Consider the following 20,178-nt stretch of genomic DNA (forward strand, 5'->3'; position numbering starts at 1 on the left):
AGGGTTTTGGCAGGGGAAGGTATGCAGAAATGAGGACCTAATAACAATGAGCACAAGAATCAAGAAAATGTTCTGAAATTGATTGTGGTGATGATTGCACAACTCTTTTAAATGTATTTAAACCATTGGGTTATATGTCAATAAAACCTGTTTTTTTAAATTTTAAAGAATACTCCCAAGTCCAATAATCTGTCCCCACTCCCAGTACAGATTTAAATGAAAATTTCTTAGACTATGAAGAACTTCACTTATTTACATGTTTGAAGATGCTTGTATTTCACATTTCAGAAAAATGTAGGCAGGGTGAACATGGTAGTGGGGCAGGAGGAAAGTAAAAAGAAGTAGAGGAAAGAAGCTACATATAGAGGTATATAAATATAAGCATGTATATATGTAAATATATACATGCTTATATTTATATACCTCTATATGGATGGGGTATTGGTCTATACACATATATTTATATGTTAAAGTATTATGGTAGCAGTCAGACTTTGGGGCTTCTATATAAGTCTTCCCTTAACACAAGAGCTATTTGTCCTAAAAACCTGGCACTGTGTGATATTCACCTTCCTAACATGATTGTTGAAGACAAAATAGATGCATAAGCAAATATGGTGAAGAAAGTGAATGGTGCCCAGCTATTAAAAGATATAATACCTGCGGTCTTAAAGGCTTGAAGTTAAATAAGTAGCCATCTAGCCGAGAAGCAACAAAGCCCACATGGAAGAACCACACCAGCCTGTGTGATCATGAGATGTCAACAGGATCAGATATCAGAAGATCAAAAACAAACAATTATATTGATGTGAAGGAGAAGGGTCAGAGTCGAGACCCAAAGCCCATCTGTAGACAACTAGACATTTCCTCACAGAAGGGTCATACAAAAGGGATGATTCAGCCAGGGTGCAGTTTAATACTAACAAAACACTCAATGTTCTTCTGGTTTTTTTTTTCTTTTTTTACATTTTATTTTATTTTTTTTTAATTTTAACAATTTATTAGGGGCTCATACAACTCTTATCACAGTTCATACATATACATACATCAATTGTATAAAGCACATCTGTACGGTCTTTGCCCTAATCATTTTTTTCTCCTCTTTTCTTCTTTTACATTTTATTAGGGACTCATACAACTCTTATCACCATCCATACATATACATACATCAATTGTATAAAGCACATCCATACATTCCCTGCCCCAATCATTCTCAAGGCATTTGCTCTCCACTTAAGCCCCTTGCATCAGGTCCTCTTTTTTTTCCCCTCCCTCCCCTTTCCCCCCTCCCTCATGTGCCCTTGGTAATATATACCTCGTTATTTTGTCATATCTTACCCTATCCGGAGTCTCCCTTCCCCCCTTCTCTGCTGTCCCTCTCCCAGGGAAGAGGTCACATGTGGATCCTTGTAATCAGTTCCCCCTTTCCAACCCACTCACCCTCCACTCTCCCAGCATCGCCCCTCACACCCTTGGTCCTGAAGGTATCATCCACCCTGGATTCCCTGTACCTCCAGCCCTCATATGTACCAGTGTACAGCCTCTGTCCTATCCAGGCCTGCAAGGTAGAATTCGGATCATGGTAGTTGGGGGGAGGAAGCATCCAGGATCTGGGGGAAAGCTGTGTTCTTCATCGGTATTACCTCGCACCCTAATTAACCCATCTCCTCTCCTAAACCCCTCTATGAGGGGATCTCCATTGGCCGACACTTGGGCCTTGGGTCTCCACTCTGCACTTCCCCCTTCATTTAATATGGTATATATATACATATACATATACACATATATACACACACTTATATCGTTGTTGTTTTTTTTTTTGCATGATGCCTTATACCTGGTCCCTTGGCACCTCGTGATCGCACTGGCCGGTGTGCTTCTTCCATGTGGGCTTTTTTGCTTCTGAACTTGATGGCCGCTTGTTCACCTTCAAGCCTTTAAGACCCCAGACACTATCTCTTTTGATAGCCGGGCACCATCAGCTTTCTTCACCACATTTGCTTATGCACCCATTGTTCTTCTGGTTCTTAATGCTTCCTTCCCACCTCCCCACTCCCCACTCCCCACTATCATGATCCCAGTTCTATCTCATAAATCCTGTTAGACCAGAGTAGGCACATTGTTACAGAAAAGAGCTTTTGACCCATGGAAGCCAGGACGGATAAGCCCTCAGAAATAGTAATGGAAATAGTGGTGGGAGGTTTGCGGGGAGGGAGGGAAGGGGAAACTGATAGCAATAATAGATGTAATACCCCACCTCACCCCCAACACACACACACACACACACACACACACACACACACACGGAATAGCAGAAATGTGGGTGAAGAGATACAGCAGACAGTGTAAGATATGAAAAAATAATATGTAATTTATCAAGGGTTCAAGAGGGTGGGAAAAATTATATTTAAAAATAAAGTATTTGAATAATTAAAGTTATTGCTAAATAAGGAGAATAATCAAAATATATTTAAGCAATAACAGAATCCTTTATACAGTCTTCATTTTATTAATACACGGTGAATATAGTAAAAATATCTTTAAAACAATTCTTATAGTAAAATATAAGGGGCAGTCAATGAAGGACCAGCACAACACTTAATTTTCATATAGTAATTGTTATATTAAGTTGTACCTTACATGTGTTGTATGTATATATTATAAATCCTAAACTCTATGCCTGTGGTTATAATTCCATTTAGGAAGAGGTTATGAGTCAGAATTGACTGTATGACAGTGGGTTTGGTTTGGGGCTTTGTCTTTGTTTTATTAATGCGTCAGACTAATCTTTGGGTCTTGAGTCAATCTCATTTGAGATAGAAAAGAGGTTAAACAAGGAAATGAGTGTGTGCAGATGGGGTAAGAAGAGATACCAAGACACATGGAGGTCACTAAGGAACCAAGAAGCAGAAATGGACAAAATAAGGACCTTCCTCCAGAACTCATAGAGATAGAAACCCTTCCCTTTGATCTAACACCATGAATTTGTATGTTTAATCTCTTAAACTGAGAATTTTCTTTTGTTAAAGCCATGTACTTGTGGTATTTCTGTTATAGTAGCATTGGAGAACTGGGACAGTAATTAGTGTTATTAAAGCCAAAGCAGCAAGAAAGGAAAAACTAAATGCAATTGAGCCCAATTTTTGACATATAAAGAGTACTAGAAAAGTAATAATTAAATACTTTATAATTTATCCATATTTGACATAAATATCACATTTTTAAATAGCAATGGCTAAAGTTATTGAATGTTTATTTTGGACCAGGCACCTTGTTTAACACTTGGTTATTGAACTCAAAAGTAACAAGCCTATGAATGAATCTGAGGAAGACTTGAGCACTTGCTGATAAAGATCAAGGACTGCAGCCTTCAGTGTGGATGACAACTCAATATAAAAAAAGACCCAGATCCTTACAACTGGACCAATAGGTAACTTCATGATAAATGGAGAAAAGATCGAAGGTGTCAAGGATACATAGTCAGTGCTTATGGAAGCAGTAGTCAAGGGATCAAAGGATGTATTGAATTGGGTAAGTCTGCTGCACAAGACCTCTTTAGAGTATTGAAAAGGAAGGACGTTACGTTGAGGCCTAAGGAGCACCTGACCCAAGCCAGGGCCTTTTTAATGACCTCATATGCATGTGAAAGTCGGATATTGAATAAGGAAGATCAAAGACAAGTCAGTATACTTGAATTATGGTACTGACAAAGAATATTGGAAATACCAAGGACAGCTGAAAGAATAAAGGATATGTCTTGGAAGAAGTACAGTCAGAATGTTCCTTAGAGGCAAGAATGGTGAGACTTCATTCTTTTTGGACATGTTGTCAGGAGAGACCAGTCCCTGGAGAAAGACATCATCCTTGATAGAGTGGAGGGGAAGTAAAAAGAGGAATACCTTTGACAAGATGATTGACACAGAGGCTGCATCAATGGGCTCAAACATAAGAACGATAGTGAGGATGACACACGACTGGGCCGTGTTGCTCGTTGTACGCAGGGTCACTCACTATGAATCTGAACCTACTTGAGAGCACCTAACAACAGCAACAACACGAGTGATCAAAGGAACCCTGGTGGACTTCTAACCATAAGGTTGGCAGTTGAAATCCACTGCTAGCAGTTCTGTGTGAGAAAAATGAGGCGGACTGGTCCCATAAAGATTTACAAAGCCTTGACAGTCCTATGTAGGGTCTTTATGGGTCAGAATCAACTCTGTGGCAGTGAGTGTGGTTTTGGTTGATGGTGGTGTCGGTTATCATTAGGCTGCTAACTTTATGGCTTGACGTTTAAACCTACCAACTATTCTTTGAAAGAGAGATGAAGCAATCTGATCCTGTAAAGCTTTACAGCCTTGGAAATGCTAAATAGAGTTGATATGAGTAGGAATTGACTCAATGGTGAGGATTTTTCTTGTTTTTGTTTTGTATCTTAGTATGAGTGATCTATGTATATTGTGTCCATGTGAAAGGTAGAATTTTTTAAATTGTTAAAACTTGCCCATGGTCACATAGCTAGTTAGAAACAGACCGGGAATTTGAACTCCATTCTGCGATCATCAAAATCCCATGATTTTTAACCACGATTGCCTTTCCAAGTGGCAGACTGAAGATTATGCTCTCAAAACCAAACTCACTGCCATTCAATTGATGCCAAGTCAGAACAGGAATAGAACTGCCCCTGTGAGTTTCTGAGACTGTAACTCTTTGCAGAAGTAGAAATTCCTATCTCTCTCCAGAGGAGGGTTGGTGGTTTCGAACTGCTGACTTTGCAGTTAGCAAACCAACACTTAAGTACTACGCTACCAGGGCTCCTCTGACGATTATGTTAGTATGTAGCAGTAGCAAAGTAGGATTTAAACACATGCCTTCCTAGCTTCAGATGTCACGTTATTTCTAGTTGGTCATATGCCACTAAGATCAGCTAAAAATAAGGAAGAAATGGCCAAGAATTTGTATTGTCTAATGAATATTCTGAAGCCCTGGTTGTTCTCTCAGCTGCTAATAGAAACGTTGCCTCTTTGAGCCCACCAGCTGTTCCTAGAGGGAAGATAAGCCAGTCTGCTCCTGTGAAGATGATAACATTAAACCCCTCTGGGGAACTTCCACTTGTCCTATAGGGCCACTATGAGTCAGAATCAACTGGATGACAGCAGTTAGAAGTTTCCATTTTTATGGGAATACTCGAAGTCTCTATAAGCACAATCACTTTTCCAAAAGGCAGTACGGATATTATACATCAAGATCTGAGAGCATTGTCTCACCTAATTGTTAAAAATGCCCCAATTAAAAAAACAAAACAAATGGAAATACAAGTTGTATCTGGTAGGACATTCAAAAATCAAAAATCTTAAAGCAGCAAAGATGTGATTTAACAAAGGCTCATTGAACATTGTCTTTAATTCAGATTACACTCTTTTCCAGAGAACACGTCAACCAAACAAAGATGTTGACGAATATTTAAGGTTTCATACTCATAAACTGTGCTAGTCTGGGTACTCTAGAGAAACAAATTCATAGACACTCATATGTGTATAAGAAAGAGCTTCATATACAAGAGCAATTGAATATTGAGAAAACATCCCAGCTCAGTCCAGGTCAAGTCCATAAGTCTGATATTAGTCCATATATCAGATACCAATTTATAAATTCCTCTTCAGACTCACAAAACACATGCAATAACTCCACATTCAGGAAAATCCTAGGCCAGTGGGTGGAAAGTCTTATGTTTTTATTCACTTTTCAAATAATTTTTTGTGTGTACCCATTATATATGTCAGACACATTCCTTCACAGAAGGGTCACAAGGAAAGAATGAGACAGCCAGGGTTCAGTACAGCACCAACAGAACACAAAACATTTCTCTAGTTCTTTAATGTTTCCTCCCTCCCCACCCCCCCGCTATCATGACCCCCGTTCTACCTGACAAATCCAGCTAGACTGGATGTACACTGGTTCAGATATGAGCTCTCTACACATGGAATCCATGACAGATAAACCCCTCAGAAACAGCAGTGGGAGTGCCAATATCATGAGGGTAGGGGGAAAATGGTGGGGGAGCAGGGGGAGAAATAGGGAACCGACTACAATGACATATAACCAGGGGGACAAACAGCAGTAATACAGACAAAGGAGACAGTGGGTGGTATAGATATGAAAATAATAATTCATAATTTATTAGGGGCTATGAGGGTGGGAAAGGGAGGGGAAAAGAGGAGCTGATGCCAAGGCTTAAACAGAAAGAAAATATTTTAAAATCAATGATGGCAACGTAAGTATAAATGTGCTTGATACAATTGATGTATGGATTGTTATAAAAGCTGTAAGAGCCCCCCAATAAAATTATTTATAAAAAATTAAAAAATTAAATTAAAAAATAATATGTCAGACATCATTTTGGGCGTGGGAGATGCAACTGTGAACAAAAACACATGGAAAACTTCCCCTAATATCATTTACATTTGAGAAGGAGTAGAAAGAAAATAAACAAATAGGAAAAGTACACAATGTATTAGAAGGGGAGTGCTATGAGTTGAAATGTGTTTTCCCAAGATAAGAGGAGGAATAACCCATTGCCGTGGAATTGATTTCACCTCATGGCCACCCTATGGGATAGAGTAGAACAGCCCCTCGGAACAGCTGTAAATCCTTAAGGAAGCCAACTGCCATCTCTTTCTCCTTCAGAGTGGCTGGGGAGTTACAACCACAGAATTTTTGATTAGCAGCTGAGCCCTTAACCACTGTCCCATGATATCTGTTGAAATAATGTTAAGGAGGCATCTTAGTATAAAGTGTGCCTTAAACTTAAATCAGTTTTGAAATATAAACAGGACAGATGCAGCACAGAGATCACCGAGGACCAGGAGCAGAAAGAGCTGAAGATCTTCCCTCAGAGACTACAGAGAACCTTCCCTTAGAACTGGTGCCCTGAATTCATTGTGTGTTAAAGCCACCCACTTGTGATACACGTGTTACAGCAGCACTAGCTGACGGTGATAGTGAAACACAGCTGTGAGGGCGAAGGGAACAGAGAGAGGAGCTTGCAATTTTCAGAAGCGTCGTGTCTTAAGGTTTTCTAGAGAAGAAAGAAAGGGAGGATTATGTATACAGAGATACATATATATTTGTGTACACATACATACATTAATACATGTTTATGCATATATGTGTATATATAATTTGAAAGGATTATGAAGTACTTTGAAGAGACAGTGAAAGAAATTGATTGATTATGCTTTGATGAATTTTAAGGAATGTAGGATATTCCTGCAGCCTATGCCCAAAACCATAGGTTAGAGAATAAGAAGATCAACAGGAGAGGCTTTCAGGCAGCTTTTCCTGTCTACATTCTAGGGAATCTCTTGGGATCTTAAAGCCTTCAGTTGATTGTATAAGGCATATCCACATTATGAAGGGTAATCTGCTTTATTTAAGGCCATCTGAATTAATCACATGTAACTACTTCATAAGAGTCACTGGACGGTGCAAATAGTTAACTTACTGGGTGGCAAAGCAGCAGGCTAGAAGTTTGAGTGTATTCAGAGGTGCCATGGAAGAAAGGCCTGACAGTCTCCTGAAAAAAATCAGCCATTGAAAACCATATAGAATGCATTCTGCTCTGACACAGACGGAATCAGTGTAAGTTGGAGTTGGTAACGACATCCATAATATCATCTGGTCACCATAACCTAGACAAATTGACACACAAAATAAACCATAATCAGTAGTTAGGATTTATAATACAATTTTCACTCAAATCATGTTAGTTCCCAATAAAATCGAAGTAAAAAACAAAGCCCAAATTCATTGCCATTGAGTTGATTACAACTCATCGTGACCCTCTAGGTCCAAGGCTGAAAAAATCTTTTATAGAAGCCGACTTCCACATCTTTCTCCCATGACTCAGAAATGAGGTCAAACCTCCAATTTTCCAGTTAGCAGTTGAGTGCTTAACCACTGTGCTATCAGGAAAACTCAGCTAAACTCAAATTGATTGCAACTCACAACAACCATAGAGAATAAAACCGCCCCTGTGGGTTTCCAAGACTGTAAATCTTTATGAAAATAGAAAGCCTCATCTTTCTTCCTCAGAATGACTGGTGGTTTAGAACTGCAGACCTTGTTACCTACACACTACGCCATCCGAGCTCTTAGGACTCCTCGGAAGGAATCAGGGGGAGCAATTCAGCAAAGGAATCTGATGGGTGTTAGGTACTTTCTTTATCCCTTCCCTGCCCCTGGATATGTTCTTTTATTCATTTGAGTAGGTGTTTGGTTTTCTGGTAGATTTGATTGGCCCTTGAGATAAAATGGAGTAGTGGTATTAAAAGATCTTATCATTGATGATGGCGTGAGGTTCCACTCACATTGCCCTGAGAGCTCAGCCCACACTGTATGCAGTTATGAAGATGCTTTATGGAATGATATTTGTGATCAGGGGATTTTTACTTACAGAAAAAAATTTTTTCTTTGCCCTCTTAAGATCTTGACAGGACATTTAATTAATGAAGTAAAACCTTTCTGATTATCTTCACGTGTCTCTACTCTGAAGCCTACCGAACTTTGACATTGAATAATTGTTCTTTCATATATTTTGTTCATTTGGCCAACATTCATTGAGTGACTAATATGTGCAGAAGATGTTTTATTTTTCAAGTATATAAATATTTCTTGGTTTGCTATAGTTAGTTTTGTTTTCTTTCTTAATGACTAAGTATTAGCTGTTTTTGTCATTTCCTTTTTACCGCTCCCTCCCCTTTTTCCTTCAAGCAAGCACAAATCGCTTCTACTCTGCAAACACTATATTACACTGTTCTCTCTTGTTTTATTCTGCTGTGCACATATAACGCTTTCTCCTGCTTTAATTTCCTCCTATTTTCTTTCTTTTTTAAAAAAATTATTTTATTGGGGGCTCGTACAACTCTTATCACAATCCATCCATCCATCCATGGCGTCAAGCACTTTTGTACTTATGTTGTCATCATCATTTTCAAAGCCTTTTCCTTCTACTTGAGCCCTTGGTATCAGCTCCTCATTTTTCTCCTCTCTCCGTCCCTTCCTCCCTTCTTCCCTCATGAAACCTTGATAATTTATAAATTATTATTTTTTCATGTCTTGCACTGTCTGATGTCTCCCTTTACCCCCTTGTCTGTTGTCTATCCCCCTGGGAGGGAGTTATGGGTAGGTCATTGTGATCAGTTCCCTCTTTCTCCCCCCACCTTCCCCTTATCCTCCTGGTATAGCTACTCTCAATATTGGTCCCGAGGCGTTTATCAGTCCTGTATTCCCTGTGTTTCCAGCTCTTATCGGTACTCATGTACATGCTCTGGTCTAGCCAGATTTGTAAGGTAGAATTAGGGTGATGATAGTGGGGAGGGAGGAAGCATTAAAGAACCAGAGAAAAGGTGTATATTTCATTGGTGTGCTATACTGCACCCTGACTGGCCCGTCTTTTCCCCACGACCCACATGTAAGGGGGTGTCCAATTGCTTACAGATTTGCCCTGAGCCTCTACTCCACACTCTCCACCTCATTCACATTATGATTTTTTGCTCTGGGTCTTTGATGCCTGATACCTGATCCCATGAACACCTCATGATCTCACAGGCTGGTGTGCTTCTTCCATGTGGGCTTTGTTGTTTCTCAGCTAGATGGTCACTTGTTTATCTTCAAGCCTTTAAGACTCCAGATGCTCTATCTTTTGATAGCCGGGCACCATCAGCTTTCTTCACTACATTTGTTTATGTACCCACTTTGTAAGCACAACCACCGGCCATTTCTGGAGGCTTGTGTGTGTCTTTGATGTTAAACAGGTTTTTTCAGCAGATCTTCCAGACTAAAGAAAAAGGGTCTAATGATGTACTTTCAGAAAAAATCAGCCGGTGAAAACACTGTGAATCACAATGGTCAGATCCTGTTATGCATGAGGTCACTTTGAGTCAGGGGCCAACTGCCTCATCTCAATTTTGGTCTAATGGAAATGGTATTCTCAAGGTTCACCAGTAATTTCCTTTCTGACTGCTTCAGTTGTCTTTTCAAATCTTTGTTTTTCCTTGCTGCAACCCTTCCCACTATATATTTTTAAATCGTCCATCTTCAGTTCAAGTCTTTAAATGAGATAAATGAAAGTATATCTTAATAACTGACATACAAAAATATGCAACCAATATTTGCTGATTAGAACTGATTACTACTTGATACACTTTTGATTCTAGTCCAGCCTAATTCCTTATACATTGTAGATATTTAGTGCACTATGATTATTTAAGAACTTGTCCTGAGACCAGTAGAAATAGATGGCCCCTCAGAAAAATAGTATGTAGACGGATGGCAGCATCAGAACTTTTCTCTCTTGAGGGAGAAGCGAGAGAATCACTATCAATATCCCAGGATTGATTCCTATGAGGCAGACATCAAACGTACCTCCTCTCTCCATCCTTTTTTACCAATTCTGACCCTCCCTCTCATAATCCTCTCTACATCTCTGTTGGGTTCAATAATTTGTTGCAATGGCCACACAGAACTCACAGACCATACTCATGGTTATGGGGTTTAATTAGTGAAATCACAGATTACAATTCAAGATAAGAACAACTCAGGCTGCAGTTCTTCAGTGACGATGGCTTCTTGATTGTGCCCATAGGGCCTTTCCCTTGTCCTCAGCCCCTTAGTCTTTTGGGCCTCTTGAGCTATCCTGGCCTCTTACCTACTCAAACAAATATTACAAAGCTCTTTAGCTCCACCAATGTGTTCCCAGAGGCTCCCCTCCTTTGCAGAGAGCCTTAGTCTTTAGGTACTCAGATCTCTAGCTCTGTGAGTCAACAAGCCTATCTCATTTGATAAGTGCCTGGGGTAACCCCACTCTACCATGGAGCCTCCTACCCAAAGTACTCACTTCTCCCATTCCATGGGCCAGTTCATCCAGTGTAGGTACCTTGCTAGTGAGCTAGGAAGCCCAGAGTGCCATCTTACACCATTCTCCTAGTTCTGCGGCCGCCTTTTCTCTGTGACTGCTTCTTGTTGTCTCCAGTATTACAGCTCTCTCTCAGTCTTCTGGGCCTATGGGATTCTCTATGCAGGGTAGCAACAGGAGTCCGGGTGGTGTAGGGGATTACTTGAGCTGCTACTTGCAAGGTCAGCAGTTCAAATCCACCATCCATTCCTCTGGAGAAAGATGAAGATTTCTATTCCAATAAATAGTTATAGTCTCGGAAAGCCACTACAACAGTTCTGCTTTGTTCTGCGGCAGTGAATTGAATGGAGGATCCCCACAGCCCTTGAGATCATCTCATTTTAAGGCTAGCCGGATGGCAAAGCTGACCAATCCCCTTGTGAAGGTTTCATGCACATTATTTGCTGTCCAATCACCTTGGTGGACCACAAACATCTGCTTGCATAATCCCATCCCTCATTATCAGGGTTGCAAGACTATACATGATTAAAGTAGTTAGTTATATTAGATAATTTACCGTACCACCACCCCAAATAAAATGGAAGAAAAATGTGTAATAGAACTGAAATTCCTTTAAAAAAAGCCCGATATACTGGGCTAGTAAAGACTTGGGGAATCCCTGAGATGTGTCCTCCTTCAATGCCCTTTACATGGGGAACTGAAGCCATTCCTGGAGCTAACCTTTCAGCCAGATAACAGACTGGATCATCACATGAACAGTCTCACCACGAGTGCTGTGCTCATTTAAGTAATCATGGATATGAGAAGAAAGCTACATTAATGGAAGTTAAATAATCAGAATGGAAATAATGAGAATGCTGACATATTGTGGAAAATATAATGAGTATCTTTGAACAATATGTTCAGAAATTTTCTAATGGTAGCCTCAAATTTACAATTTTACCCCCCAAAATTATTATTTTTACAAACATTACACATTAAGCGTGATTTCATTTATTTCTCACAACAAAATGGTGGTTATTCTTATTTCCCTTTTAAGAATGAAGAAAAGAGACCATTTAAATGACAAATCAATTGGTACAACTAACTAGTAAATGGTAGTGCTATCAAGTGAAATGAAGAAATTGAAATTGCCCTGGTAAATCCATGTATTATATCTCTGCCCTTGCTCAGCTACTTTACATCCATCCACCTGATTTCACTTGCCATTTTTATGCAATGGCCACTCAAATCCATCCCTTAACATTTGATCCCATTTATCCAACTGCCTGGAAACCATCTACACTGGACTAATTTGAGTCACATTAAACTCAACCTTTTTTAAACAGAGCTCATCTGCATTTCAAGAAACTCTAGTCCCTTCCCCAGATGGAGTTAGTGGCACTCTCCTCTTATCACTCACAGTGTAACTGTCGTCCACGTCGTTCTCTGTTCCTTTTCTTTATTCTAACCCATTCTAACTGTTCCAGTGTAATTCCCAAGGCATCACAAACACATGACTAATCCATATATGCCAGTTGAAGGAGTCTCTGTTACTTCCCTTAGCTAATAGCTAGCTTTTTGTCCCCTGAATCTTAGAAATATACTGTGATGAAACAAACTAGTGAGGATGGTTGGAGATTTCATACTTATTGGGAACCATTTCTCCAGATTCCTAGACATTTGATGAATGATAAATACTGCTAATTATGAGTTATGAAGGATGGTTTTGCTTTGCCTAATAGACTTATGCAGAACCTTCCAGTACCATTGGGCAGGACGGGGTGGTGGGGGATGTTGCGGCAGAGTGAGACCCCCCACACACACACACACATCAGTCACTGTCAATGGAAATAAAAAGATTCCCATTCCTAGCTTATACTCTTTATGACCAGAAGATAGTTCTGTTGGCAAAAGGAAGGAAGGAAATGGTTGTTAGGTAGGCAGCCAGCATACAGAGCTTGCCCCAGTGTTCTATCCTCCTTTTGGATTTGTTCGATGCAAAGCATTTGGAGTTGGGCAAACAGTCATTCCGAAAGTCAATATTGTGGTTATCTTTTTAAAAAGTAGACTATAACATAAAGAATATTGATTATGAGTGGAACTTTGGTGTGTGTTTTTAAGAGTATACCATTCATCGTGCTATCAATACACATAGAAAATGGGAACTACGGTTTATTTATATTTAATAAATAATATATTTTCAGTAAAGACTTACGTGGCAGTTTGGGTTCCCAATTCAACTATTTCTATGCAAGTTGTTCAGTCACATTGGCCACATCCTTCACAATGTGTGAGCATTCTCATTTCTGCTCTGCTTGTTTCATTTTTGTTAATCTTTGTTTCCTTGTTCCCTTATGTGCTCATCATGGTTTCGACCTAATGCTTGACTATTTAGTCTCTTATAGATGATTTTTTAAAAGAGTTCAGTGATAGTCTTTATTTTTTTAGCCAATTTGATAGTAATAACTAAAATTTTACTAAATGTGATTTGATAAATGACAGGTAACCTTCTACTTGAAATATCTCGTGTAATCCTTCAAATGACCTGTAATGTGTGGGTATTTTGCTTTCCTTTTTGTGTTTAAGTTCATTTAAAAGTTTTCCATTTTAAATATAAAATTATAAAACAACAATAAAATCTATTGTCACCAAGTTGATTCTAACTTATAGTGCCTGTGGAGGATCAAGTAGAATTGTCCTGTGGGGTGTCCAAGGCTTTCTAGGAGCAGACAGTCATGTCTTTGGCCCATGCAGTATCTGGTACCAGCTTGGACCCACCCACGGCTCTGCAGGAGAAAAGAACTAGGGATTTGCTCCTGTAAAGATCACAACCTAGGAAACTCTCCGAGGCTATGAGCTGGCATCCACTCTACAGCACACAGCAGTTACCTATGAGAAAATTGAGGTTTAGAGAGGTTAAGTTACTAGATCAATACCTCAAAAAGAACTGAGAGGCAGGATTCAAATTCTGCAGGTACTCTTGCATCTGAATTAGTAATGTTCTTAACTAGCACATTACCCTGTTTGCTGATGTAGACAGTAGCAATGAGACATGGTTGAAATGTTCTTAGGTGCACTACTGTTCCCTTGGAGAGGTGGAGTTCTTTACTCTCCTCTCACTCTTACGGAATCCCTCTATCCATACTTTCAGAGTCATCCATTGTTGCTTCTTGCCAATATTGTAGTGAGCGTGGCAAGACCGTCATTTTCACTCTGATGTCCCTCCTTGATAATACTTTGTTTTTGTTTTCCCACTTAGAGATGAGTGGAAAAGGTGAGAAAATTACAAAAGACAGAAACATTCCTGAGAGCATATGGATACAGAGACAAGACGTTTAGAATTAAATTTGTTCACTTATAAGTACTGTAATTGTGTAAAGGTTAAAGAAAAACAGGTGGTCAGAGAAAGAAATTACAGTCTTAATATGATTATATCCAGCCATTTTTGCTTTTGACGGACTTGCTATTTCATACCTTGAACTCTTAACTTACCCTGACCACTACTGCAGGCATTCAGTGCAAATTTGAATGGACAAAGCTTCTTTGCTGAAACTTCATTCATGAATTTAGCTTTTGGTAGGAATCTCAGTTATGAGCTGTAAGTTTGTCTGTAGTGAGTAAGGTCCTTGAAATTTTAACAAACACTTAAACCGACTTTTATTACCCAGTTCCCACTGTACTAGGCACTCTGATAATTGCTCTGTTGTTGTTTTTTCTTGTTCGTGGTGGTTTGTTGGTTGGTATGTCTTTTTAAACTTCCTTCTAGCAGTTGTTTTACTTTGATATTTCTATCTCGTTGCTGCTTTAATCAAGCCTTCCTCAGTGATGACATTTGCAGCTGCTGTGACATTAGACCATCTAGCATTTGTCAAGCATCGAGGAAACCCGGACACGTGTATATGAGCTTGGGTAGAGAAGACGCAAAATGTAGGACTGACTCAACCATCGCTATTTGAAAGAGAACTGCAATCATCATTTTTTAACCCTACAGAGGAAGGAGGAGTTTTAAGAAAATTTCAAGTAAAGTTGTGCTATGATTGAGACTATGGAGACACAAAATTGTTGAGAAATAGAAAAAAACAATAGGTTAACTCAGGATTAAAAGAACACTTTGGAAAATATCCTTGATATACCAAAGATTTTTTATGTGTATGTTTTATGTGGTCAAACTGTTTAGCAATCTTGCTCATAGTTCTTTCTTTTTTCCCCATGTGTATAATTTTCTTACATGTATCATTTAGTGATGCTGATTAAATTTTTTGAGTTGAGCAACCATTTTCACCCACCTTTTCTGAGTTGTTCCTCCGTCATTAAGATAAACTCACCACTACCTAAGGTTTCCATCTTAATCTTTTGAGTTGCTGTTTTCAATTTGATATATTTTTTCCCCAATTTGATATCTTACAATGCAGACTCACCATCAAGTCAATTCTAATTCATAGCAACCCTATAGACACAGTAGAAGTAGAACTGGACCTTGAACATTCCAAGACTGCAGTTCTTTAAGAAAGCAGACAACCTCATTTTGTTGCTGCAGAGTGGCTGGTGGGTTTGGGCCTCTGACTTCACAGTTAGCAGCTCGATGTGCCACAAGGGTTCCTTTGATCCCAGGTAGTAAGGTCTTAAAAGAGCATAATTTTCAAGGCAGACTTAAAAAAAAAAAAAACCCGTTAAGCTAAACTATTGTTTGGTTTGAAGATGATTACAGGGATATTTGTAGTTTAAAGTTTAAAGATGATCTCAGGATAACAGTTTGAGGTTTGTGTGCCCTTCATGGCTCTAAAAAGTATAGAGTTTCTGAAAATTTTTTATGTTTTGTATTTTCTCTCTTTTGATCAGGATTTTTCTATGGTTTTTTTTTAAATATCGGAACACCCAGTAATGGTGGTTGGGTACCATCTAGTTCTGATCTCATGATAAAGGAGGTGTTTGTTCATGGAAGCAATTAGCTACACAGTCCATATTCTCTTCTCTTCCTGACTCTCCTTTTTTTCCAGGTGAATAGAGGCTTACTGTTGGTTTTGGATGGCCATTTGCACACTTTTAAGAAGCCAGGCACTATGCAGCATACAAGGAAATAGAACTAAAAAATCAAAACCAGACTCACTGCCTTCAAGTTGACAGTGATGTATAAAACTCTATAGAACAGAATAGAACTGTCCTTGTGAATTTCTGAGACTCTAACACTTTACGGGAGTAGAAAGCCCCATCTTTCTCTTGAGCAGGGACTGGTGGTTTCAAACTGCTGACCTTGTGATTAACAACCCAATGTGTAACCACTATGCCAGGAAATAAGACATAGAACAGAAGGACTGAATGTACTATTAGGCCAAGTAATTGTGATGACCCATCACTCTAAACCTCCAAACCAGGTACCCAAACTTCATGAGGTATTTGATTGGTTGTACGTAAACAGCCTTAGCACAAAACAGAAAAATTTATTTATTTTTTAATCTTGTAATTATGCAACATAACTTTGCCAATTTTACTTTTTACAAGTAGGTGATGTATTAAAAGCAATTACAGGAATCCGTGCTGTGCAATCCTAACCTCTTATTTTGCTTTTGAAGCCACTAATAAGCTTTGCTTTCTATACATTTGCCTTTTCTTATTTAATTATATAAGTAAGGTTTTGTAATATTTGTGTAATATTTTGCTCAGCATAATGTCTTCAAGCTCCCTTTGTATGGTAGCATCCAACCATAGTTCATTTTTCCTATTGACTGAGTAGTATTCCCTTATATGTAAGTTAAACACTTTGTCCATTCCTCTAATGGGGTACATTTAGGTTGTTTCCATCTTTTGACTATTGTAAATATTGCTGCCATGTACATTGGTGTACAAGTCTCTGAGTTTCTGCTTTAAATATTTTGGGTACACACCTAGAAATCAACTTCTTGGATCATGTGATAATTCTATATTTAGTTGGGGAACAGCACCCTGTTTTTTAGGGAACAACTGTTCCATTTTGTATTCTCACCAACAATAGATAAATATTTCTTTTTCACATTTGTTGTTTTCTGGGGGTTTTGTTGTTGTTGTTGTTGTTTATTTTATTGTATTTTTTAAATCCTAGCCATCCTAGTGGGAATAAATGGTATCTCATTGTGGTTTTGATTTGCATCTCTCTGATGGCATGAGCATTTTTTCTTGTGTTTGGTGACCATTTCTTTAATGAACTATCTATTAAAATCCTTTGCTCATTTTATAAATGGGTTATTTGCCTTTTTGTTGTTAAGTTACCAAAGTTTTATATTTTAGTCAGTAGATTATTGTCAGATATATGGTTTCTGAAGATAGTCACCTGTCCATAGCTTGTCTTCACTTTTTTGACAAAGTCTTTTGATCAAAATATTTTAATGTTCCGTTTATTGATTTTATCTTTTGATTTTTATGTTTTGTTATATTTAGACAGCTAGTCCTAATGAAATTGTTCCTTCCCCACAAAACCTGTGATTTTAGTTTATACATTTACATCTGTAATCCCACTTTGAATCTGTTTTGTGTATGCTTGAGTTCATTTTTGTTGTATTTATAAAAATTAAATATATGGCCTTTCTCCACTATACCAACCTCAGTCTCTTTGGTATCATTCCCCCAACCCCTCCACACAAAAGCACAGAGTCTCTCAGAATCCCTCTTTAATCCCTTGATATTCAGCTCACACTTGCTTTCTCAGACTTTTGGAAGTTGCCATACAGAGAGATGCAAATTCAGTGCCAAGCTTGCCAAAGGACCGAGCAGAAATGAGACTTTGTTTTATACCTTCTCTCTTTCAAGCTTTACTAAATAGTAAATGGGGAGATTGTTTTTGTTGCTTTTATAACAGCAAGTGCATCTGTGCTCCTGAGCTTGCTGCTCTCAGTTCTAGAGAGATTCTTTACAGTGTCCTTATCAGCAAAGGAGTCACCTTGATTTCTTTGATGATGTTTCCCAGCTGATATTTTAGACCTAGCACAGATGAAACTCATACGTTCAAGAAATGGCTCTATCCCAGTAATCCTGCTTGATTTGTTTTTTTATTCCATTTTTTTGTTTTGTTCAGTTTTTAGTTACAAGGTCAAGGGGATGAATAGAGAAGAAAGAAAAAAAATACACCCCACATTGAGCTCTATCAGACTCTCTCAAAAGAAAATTTGCAAGAAAAATGATATGTCGTTACTGTGGTTGTAATATTTCTAGTGGTCAGCCAGGAAGATAAGTACTGGGAGTTTTTTGACAATAGTGTTTGGCGATTTAAACAGAACTCTATAATTGTTCACAAAAATATAAGAAACTTCAAATACCCTAAACCAAAACCAAGCCAAATACTGTCATTGTCACCCCATTTTGGGTTTCCAAGAATGTAAATATTTTCTCCAATCACCCAAAGACTGTAAATGTTATGGGAGCAGACAGCCTTACGTTTCTACCACAGAGTGGCTGGTGGGATTAACAGCCCTACACCCACCCCACAACGCCACCATGGCATACGAAGAGCACCCGAAACACATTTCGTGACACTTTTGATTTGCCATTTTGAGATTTGATTTGAAAAAATTTTATGGGAACTGTATTCTAATTTCAAGATAGTTGTAAAAGGAAAAAATTGTGTGTGTTTTAAGCATTTTGTATTCAGTTCTCTGTGAGAAGTTTATACAGAGGGAGGAAAAACAGTGCTGAAAGAAGTCAAACATTCTTCAGAACTTTGGGGATATTTTCATGTTTATTTGAAGGTAGCCCTCAATGAAATGGATTGACCCGGTGGCTGAAACAATGGGATCAAGTAATAGGATGTGAAGATGATACCGGACTGGGTGGTGTTTCGTTCTGCTGAGCATAGAGTCGCTCTGGGTTGGAACAGACTCGATAGCACCTAACAACAACATTTTAAATTTATTTTGATTTTTGTGGTTTAATATTTTTGGTTTAGCCTTGTATTTTTAACTCTTTGGTTTTTAAAAGGTTGAAGGACTGATGTGGTTTATTTAGAAATAAGTAAACACATTCTTACTAGTGAAATTATCAAAATCAATGCTCTGTTGTTAACCTTAAATTTTCATATGAAGTAATTAAAATTAAATTATTTGGAACATTTAAGGGTAGTGCAAAGTGAGTATTAAATAAGTGTGATTTATATTTTAATTACATTTAAACTGTTGAGTCTGATAAAAGGCACTGTCTTGATAAAAGAAGCTTGTTTTATAAACCTGGATTTGAACGTGTGTTGTTGTTAGGTGCCCTGTGTACAACAGAATAAAACATCACCCAGTCCTGTGCCATCTTCACAATTGTTCTTAGATTTGAACCCATTGTTGCAACCACTGTGCCAGTCCATCTTGTCAAGGGCTTCCCTCTTTGTTCTTCAACTTTACCAATCATGATGTCCTTCTCCAAGGATTAGTCTCTTTTGACAACATGAATAGTAGAATAAACAGATTTTTAAGTCAAACGATTATGGTTCGAATAATACTCAATTTGCTTGGTGCAGCCTGGGCCAAGTTCCTCACTGGTCTGAACCATAAAATATTTAGTGAAATGGACAGCTTATTTTTAGAGATGGCTAAAGAGTTTTGTTGTGTTTAGTTTTAATGTTTTATTTTCAATGAGGATATGAGAGTTTTTAAAGAGAAGTGTTTTTCCCTCTTTGTAATGATAATACTTTACAAAGCACATACACAAAGCGAGAAATTTTGAAAGCATTGTATGTAAGTACTTTGTAAAGTATTGATCCCATCCCTTGGTGATTTCTATTTTGACCTATAGGATTTAATCTTTAATGCTCGCATCTCATTTCCTTTATGCTGTAGAGTGTGTGTTCTTTGTTCATCGCTCTAAGTCACTTCACTTCATGGCTCTTCCCTTTGTCAGTCTGGGCCAAGTGGGCTGTTCCATTTAATTCTCCCAAGAACAGTGCATTGTGCTTCTAATAACAAACTTTACTACTCTGGATAATTCAATTCAATAAAGCATTCCATCTTAGTCTTTATTTAAGCAATAATCATGTACGGCCATAATCAACAGACCATATAGATTCGTGTATAAGCCAAGTTTTTCAGCACATTTTTAATGCAGTCTTTGTGTAAAATATTTGGCTAATATTCGGGTCATCTTATACTCAAGTATATATGGTAAATACCTATCTTCCTATATTCATATCATTGTGTGGTACCATGCAGGTGCAAAGAGAAACACAAGAGCCATGGAAGAAAGTGCCAAACTTGGGATTGCTTTTTAACAAATATATATATAAATTAGGAAAGCTATAGCTTCTGGAATGTAGATTATAGGCTCTGGCATAGGAC

At 38.3% G+C, this 20,178-nt stretch overlaps 1 protein-coding gene across 2 annotated transcripts in view; it reads left to right on the forward strand.

Moving 5' to 3' along the window:
- Positions 1–20,178, forward strand: part of TAOK3 (TAO kinase 3) — a 212,827-nt gene that overhangs the window by 60,757 nt on the left and 131,892 nt on the right. The window lies entirely within an intron of this gene.

Source organism: Tenrec ecaudatus, chromosome 16 (assembly GCF_050624435.1).
Source record: "Tenrec ecaudatus isolate mTenEca1 chromosome 16, mTenEca1.hap1, whole genome shotgun sequence".
In the NCBI taxonomy this organism is placed as follows: Eukaryota; Metazoa; Chordata; class Mammalia; order Afrosoricida; family Tenrecidae; genus Tenrec; species Tenrec ecaudatus.